The following is an 8026-nucleotide window of genomic DNA, read 5'->3' as shown; positions in this document are numbered from 1 at the left end:
CCCGGTGCCGCTTCTCGCCCATGGACCGCCGCATTCAACCCTGACCTGCGGAGGGAAGTGGATTCCTACACAGGAAGGACATACATCTCGCCTGGCCACACTTCTGTCAGGGCATTTTTACTAATTGCACGAAGTGGAGGTAGTCTTATCAATTTCATCGGCGGAGGGGGTACAAACTAAAAAAAACGGTATGGCTCTCCCAGGATTCCACCAAAAGCGTAGATATTTGGTAGGTTGCTCGGGAACGTTTGCGCCAATGCGAAATACCATGCCAATGCGCGAACGTTTGCGCGGGAATCAAGTCGTTTCTCTGTTGGTTTGAAAGAAGAGGGTTAGCCTTAATTTATTATCTAAAGCCTCCGATGAGTATGTTTTGCACCAGAAATTGGAATTCGATATTATTTGGGAAATGCTGGTCTGAAAAGAAAAAAGTGTATATAATAAAGATGGTCGGCTGAAAAGCTGGGTGGGGACCCAAACACACCGGGGTTTCAGTTCCAAAAGGGGGAAAACCGTGGGCTTTGGTTTTTCTTGGCGAAGCTGCCTTCCCTTCCATGGAGTCAAGATCCGGGCGTCGTCGACTCCGTTCGTCCCCGCAGATTGCTGGTGCTCCGATGGAGGTGAGGCCGGGGCGTCGCCTGCGTTCCACGCAGCCGCAGCTGTGTAGCCCAAGCGGCGGCGGCGGCGAGCTGGACCACATCAGCTTCCTCCCGCAAGAGCTCCTCCTCCTAATCCTCACCCTCATGGGATGCGCTGCCACCGCCGCTCGCACCAGCGTCCTCTCGCGCCGCTGGCGCGATCTCTGGATGCATCTCCGCCAAATCGCCTTCAACAACCTCGCGCCGTCGATTGCAGCGGCGCTCGGCCGTGTCTGTGCCCCCCCCGGCCGCGGCCGCGGTCTCCCTCCTGGAAGTCCGCAACCCCAGCAGCAGCAGGCATCCCGGGCCCGTCGGCGCCACGGCCACCAGGCTGCTCCGCGCCGCTGTGCGGCTGGAGCCGGAGGAGATCGTCCTCAGCTTCCCGTGGGGCGTAGAATTCCAAGACCGGCGGAACCTCGTCCGGCTGCCGTGCTTCCAGCGGACCAAATCTCTCATGATGGAAAGGCTTCTCTTCTACTGCCCCGACGGCGAGTTCACCGCGCTCCGGACGCTGTCCATCTCCTACAGCCTGGGCGGCCTCCACAGCTTGCTCCCCCGATGCCCGCACCTCCTCGTGCTCAGCCTCAAGTTTGTCAACGATGGCTTCGGACTTGTCCAGAACGGGTCGATCTCACTCCACCTGCCATCGCTGCAGGAACTTTTCCTTGAAAGCAGCATAATGTATGCAGATGCAGTCGACATCGTCGCCCCTCTGCTGAAGCGACTCACGGTGTCCTTCGGCACATACAAGCTGGTCAGCAGCTTCTCCGTCTCGGCGCCGATGCTGGAGAAGGTTTCGTGGCATTCGTGGTATTTGGGGGACGGGAGCATCGTCCGGTTTGGTCGTTGGAGCCTCCAGAAGTTGTGGCTACACACAGGAAATACACAGGGGCAGCTTCCTTCTTCGCTCCACATTAGTGCCTCTGCCTCCAATGTATGTATCTATCATCCGCTCATCTCCATTTACTCAATTTATTACTGGAACTAGCAAAGTGGCAATTTTTCAATCCACATTAGTGCCTCTGCGGCTCTGCCTCCCATGTACTCCCTCCTTTCCTAAATATAAGTCTTTGTAGAGATTTCACTATATGGACTACACACGGAGCAAAATGAGTGAATCTACACTCTAAAATGCATCTACATACATCCGAATGTGATGTATAGTGGAATCTCTACAAAGACTTATATTTAGGAACGGAGAGAGTATGTATCATCCACTCATCTCAATTTACTCACTTTAATTTACCGGAACCAGCAAAGTGGCAATGCGGGGATTACCTTTGAAAAAATATTTTTGTCTCTTTTTATCTCAAGACAGAATTGTACAAATGATATATGTATATCCTGTGAATGTTTTTTCAGAGCTCCTGGTTTACTTCCAATGAAGACAACTTTGCCCAGGAGATAGAGAAGCACCTGGTTGCTGATTTCTCTCTTTTGGAGCTACGTCTCCTCAAAGCCGGACATGTTTTTGGAGCACTGGTGTTTCATCTCCTCAGGATCACTCGTATTTCTAGAGGTATACAGAGGCTTAAGATCGTCCTAGAGAGATCGCGGGTACGTAACTATATCTCAATAATACACTGTGTAGTAGTAATTTACATTTAATTTTTGGTTTTAGCTGAAAGGAAAATGCTCGCCAAACTGTTCATGTCAACCCACAAACTGGAGATATCAAACAATCTCCTTAACTGCTCTTGAAGAAGTGGAAATCAATGGCTTCGAAGGACAGGAACATGAGTTTGATTTATTGAAATTAATACTCAAATGTGCACCAGTGCTTAAAAAGATGATACTGCAGCTGTCACGGGAGGCCTCATCTAATAATAGTGGAAGCACTAAAATATATGACATCTGCAGAACCTATTCTTCAGTGGACTTCTTTGTTTATGAGAGCTCTAGTGAGTATTTATTCGGCATCCAAGATCAGCATGCTCCTATATATTGCAATATTTTAAATAGCGCCCTACAAAATATAGCGAGACCCTTCTCTAAATGCTACACAAGTTATAGCGCGCTAATAGCGTGCTTTATTTTAAAATAGCGTTTGCAAAAAAAATCAAATATATGTAGAAATAAAGTATTTAAGCAACTAAATTTTTCATAGGAGCAAGCAATATATGCATCTGATAAAAGGAGTGAGAAAGCTACTGGAAGAATCTGATAAAAGGAGTGAGAAAGCTAGTGGTTGTGGGTTGGTTTTGGCCTGCTGGGCCTGCTGGGTTGTGCTTATTTCAGTTTTGCATGGTCTGCACGTTATAACGTTACAACGTTACAACGTTATAGCGTGTGTAGCGCGCTAATTGCGCGATTAGCGCCGTAGCGTCTGATTTTGCCAAAACGTAACGTCTTCCTTTCAAATATGCTATAACCGCGTTATAACGGCGAAATAGCGTGCTATTTAAAATATTGATATATATGAATTAGAAAAATAAATGTTAATTCTTCTAAGTTTTCTCAAAACCGAATCTTTCAGTCCTTTTCATGGTTAGGGTGGTTGAAATGTGGTAGTATTGACATCCCAATTAGAGTTTAGTTGTGCATGTATCCCAGTTATTGGCTAATTTATCTTGCTATATTTATCCAATTTTGTGTGCCCACACCTTCATTTTTACAGAAATATAAGCTCTGGATATATACTAGAGTTGGTGATAAGAATTTTTTTTGTGGGCTTCCTTACGTTTTTTGCCCTTTTGCATTCCTCTGTTTACCGTGCCATTCTGTTGTGTCTGTATTCAAATTTATAGGCTATAGCTGAAGTGGTATCATCTGATTTTATTGACCATCCAATTTTTCACATGTTATTTAGTTCCAGTGAGATTTTGTTTAGCATGTACCGTGGTATTTGTTCCTGCTATCAACATGTATTGCATTTTATTTGCGAGTGACAACAATCATTACACATATAACAATTCTACAATTGCATGGGGCGATACTTACTGGAGCTATGTTTCAATATGTCTCTTTTGCAGGGCTAATGCATGGCGGCCAAATTAATCCATTGACATGATTCATGTCCTTACATTGGCGGATTCAAGTGCTCATCGACAAACATCACCCTTTTCCCATTATGAACAATCAATTACCTAGTCTCAAGACTTTGTTCGGTTGCTTGGACAGAACTTATCATGTGCATGTTGTATTACCAGTGTATTGTAGCTCTTTATATGGAGCTCATTTAAATCTTGATTGGTTTCAATGCACTCAACCAATGAATATTATGTTAAACCTGCTGTTTCGATTGCACTGTGTTCTATTACATTTTACCAAAATACCAGCGGCGTCCCGTTTGGGGTCGGCGCCACTAATTATCTACACCTATATGGGTTTTCCCACTAGTGTAACCTCTGGTATTTTCATTTCAGCCACCATCCACAGATCCATCTACCGACATGTGTGATCTCATCGCCGCCACTTGTCACTTATTAACCATCTAACGCCATGGGTGATCTCATTGCCACCTCTTGTTGCTATGGTCGACCTTGCCCTTAGCGCCACCTCTGTTACCCCCTTCCGTCGATGCCTCTCGATGACACACCGGAGAGCGGGCACTAAGCGGACACAATGAGCACGAACTTCCTAGGTTCTTCCCATTAAAAAACCAGGCAACTTGTGTGTAGACACCCCATGTCTTGCTAAAACTCATACTATTGTGTAGACAAAAGGAACGAAAGGGGATTGTTGGCAGAACCTCGCACTTGCTAAAGAGTAGTGTTTTGCTCCACTAGTCTACTGCATCAGTATTGCATCGCACCTGGTACTAGAAGCATAGCTAGAACCCGAATCCAAAATTCTAGGGCTTTGTCACTCCATCAGAGTTGAGATCTAGCCTTCGATGGAGGTTAGATTAGGGCCCTCGAGTTCCACCCAAGAACGTGATAGCGCAAGCTACGAAGCGAACCGCCTCAGCACCCTCCTTGAAGACCTACTCCTCATTGCGTTCTTTCATCGGAGGCATCACCACCACCATGTGCATCAGCGTCCTATCCCGCTAGTGGCATGATGTTCTCTGGGTCAGTCATCGCCAAGTCATCTTTCGCAGCGGCATTTTCAACTCCCTTAAATTGGCGCTCGATTGTGTCTCTCATGTGGTTCCCTCCTCGAGATATGTGCCCCACGTAGTAGGATAAATTCTGAGGTCTAGCCAAATCCAAGAAGTGTTCGGACATTGCAGTAGCTTTGGAGGTACAATGCATCTTCCATTTTATTGCTGGAGTTGTGTCTTGGTAAATCTAATGGTTAGAACTCTTTTCTTGAGAAGGAAAGTCAAACCTTTCAGCCTCTCCAAATAAGCATAATTTTACAAGGAAAAATGAGTCAAGTGTCTAGACCACAAAAATCAGGAGGCGTCAGTTTTGGAATCCAATAAAGAATGGCAAATGTAAGCTCCTCCATCACTTACCACGGTCCTATCAAAATACAATCTATACATGTCTGCCGCGAAAGAAGTGCATGTTGTCAACGGCTGAAGCCACGGTTGCGCCGCTTGCAAACCCACACACCACCAATAGAATGGCTTCCTAGTGCAAGCTCATCGTTTGCACGATAGTCGTCAATGCCAATTATGGAGGGCCATGGAGGTGGACATGAGGTCGAGGCCTCCAACGTTTAGGAAGCCACTCAAGTCGCCTAGAAGAAACTGGGTTTGTTGCCGCAGCGGCGAGTTGGGGTGGAGGAGGAGATAAACTCTAGGGTTTAGTAAGGCACTCAAGGCCGCCGACAAGAAAGAGGCTGATGTATGGAAATTCGTATAATAATGCCCCTCTACCCAATGGAATTTACAAAACAACACCTATATCGACGAGATTGGCAAAAATGCCACTGGCTGAAGCGCAACCAAGTGACACATGTCTCCTCCCGCCATCGCCAATGGCGGATAGTATACTTCCCACCATATCCTTTGGCAGAAGCAACCTGCTGCATTGGCTTGTTGCAAAAGTGGGAGCTCCAAGGGACACACACGCTCAAAACTCTTTTTGTCTTTCTACCATAGGGGGTGGCGGAAGGCCGCAAAATCTAGATTCCCTATGACGTGTTTATTCTCGGATATGTGACGTCATCTGCAGATTTTTTTGGCGGTCTTATACACAACCACTATTTGTTTTCCATAATTATGTTCACATTTATTTCGAGTAATGGAAAATAAGATACATTATGAGATACCATAACTCAAATTAAGATACAAACGAATGTTGAAATTAAAATATATAACTAAAATTAAGATCGAACCAAATGCTCAAAACTACAACTAAATTCTACTGACTCAAAAAGGACAACTTCCGTTTACCATTGTCACCTTCTTCTGTTGCATTTGCATAGTGTGCCCCCTATCTCCCCATTCCGATGCATGTCCGCCTCATGAGCCTCCTTCTTGTGACGTTCCACCTCCTTCATGCAACATGGCCTCATTTTTCTTGATTAGCTCATGCATGAAACTCAGTTTCTCTGAACTACATCTTGCAACTACCACTCTTGCTTCGCTTGCTAGCACCGCCACCTTTTACCGGTGCTCGTCCTTGTACAAGATTTTATGGCACAGGATCATCCCTATCATGATTCTCGCAAAAAATAACAACAAATTGCTATGGTTACTACAAAAATTAACAGAAACAAAATCTTGTCTCACCATTGTCATTGTCGCTAAAACTATGTGCTGGATTTTTGTACTTGGAAGTTGGTCGGGGGACCATTCATATAATTGGTATGCATGAAAAACTTCATACCCAGCCAACTCTAATATTCTGTGGAAAATAACCCACATATATAGAGGATAAATTCTAGATCCTTTGGATAAGTAGAGTGTCGAACCCAATGGGGAGTAGAAGAAATTGGTTGATAGAAAGAAATAACTGCAAAAGTTTCAAGACTATTCGTATGTTTGTTTGATCAAGAGAATAAATGGGAGAATCTTGATTGCAATAAAAGTGTAACAGTGCAGCAGGTGGCCCAATTCTAAATTGCACTAATGACAAGCTGGTGATATTACTTATACGGGTCAAATCATTCTCGAGGACGACATGATGTTTTCACCTAGTTCCAGTAATACTAACTTTGATTGCTTTGATAAGTGTTGTGTGGTGAAGCCGAACTTATGTATTGTTCTTACAAAATACATACTTTTGATTATACCCGCAATGCAAGCATCCACAAATACAGGCGAATAAATAACATAACATCTAACCATCATTAAATTTTGGATCCCCGATAAATCTGTATGAAATACTCCCTCTATCCCATAATATAAGATGGTTTTGCAACCTAACACAGCTTGCAAAAACGTCTCGCATAGTACGATGAAGGGAGTAATTAACAAACTTAGGACACACTAGTATTTGTCACTCCGGTGATCCATCCTAAGAAAATTTATCAAATAATGCTCTCTTCTGGGCCGAGAAAGGTGAAGTGATACGCAATAGTGGTTTGCATATCACCAAGGGAGAATTACAACACATCATAATATCAACACACTGACACTACAACAAAACATGTCAGTAGGTACGCTTTTTCTAAGACGCTTTTATATTCGCCTCTACATTAGGAAGTACCTATTATGTAGAGACACTTTTTAGGATGATGTGCATAGCGTCACAAATTTCACCTTTAGAGGTGCATCACATTCTTTATTATTTTCATGTGTAGATTTGTAGCCACGATTTTTGAGACGTTTTAAAAGACGACACTATGGCTTAGAGAAGAATTTAACAATAATCTATAATATTTTCTAGAGTAATAACATATAATCTTGTAATGATAGGTTGTAAATAAAACCAAACTAATAAAATGGACAAAACACTAATCAGAAACGACCTGCCCATCTCTGCCAACAAATGAAACAGAAATCTCTTGACGAAACTCAGTTTTTTTTGGGTTGGAACACGGAACAGAAATCTCTTCGCGGGCATCTCCCAGACCTGGGAGCCCCTATTTGACGCCCTTTGCGTCAAATTGTCAGCGTGACGCACGGAGAGTAAGTCTGACTGGGTCGGCCCATCGAGTTCTAGTGCGTGACGAAAAAGAGAGCAGAAAAAGGAAACGTGCGCAACCCAGGATTCGAACAGGAGTCCAACTGTGTACTATAACACGCTCCAAGCCAATCCAGCTAAGCAAATATTATTGTCAATAAGGCAGTGCATAGGTTAAAGAACTAAACATCGATGTAGAATTGGAATGGTCTACTATAGCGAATCAGAACTAGTACTGTAGCAAACCGAAAGTAGCTATTGTAGCGAATATGAATTAGTTTCTAGGGTGAACTTTTCTTGATTTATATTTTGACAAAGTACCAACATGTCTTCAATTCCTGAATAAAACCGGAGACAAGAACATTTTTTGAATATGTGAACAATTTTTTTTGAACTTCTCTATGGTTTATAAATTATTTTACTAGC

At 43.8% G+C, this 8026-nt stretch overlaps 1 pseudogene; it reads left to right on the top strand.

Annotated features, from left to right (window-relative positions):
- The first annotated feature begins 536 nt into the window (after positions 1–536).
- Positions 537–2329, top strand: LOC123158575 (uncharacterized; annotated as a pseudogene).
- The last annotated feature ends 5697 nt before the right edge of the window (positions 2330–8026 follow it).

This window comes from Triticum aestivum, chromosome 7B, assembly GCF_018294505.1.
Source record: "Triticum aestivum cultivar Chinese Spring chromosome 7B, IWGSC CS RefSeq v2.1, whole genome shotgun sequence".
NCBI classification, from domain to species: domain Eukaryota; kingdom Viridiplantae; phylum Streptophyta; class Magnoliopsida; order Poales; family Poaceae; genus Triticum; species Triticum aestivum.
Note: the sequence above shows the minus strand (reverse complement) of the source record. Positions and strands in the feature narration are given on the sequence as shown.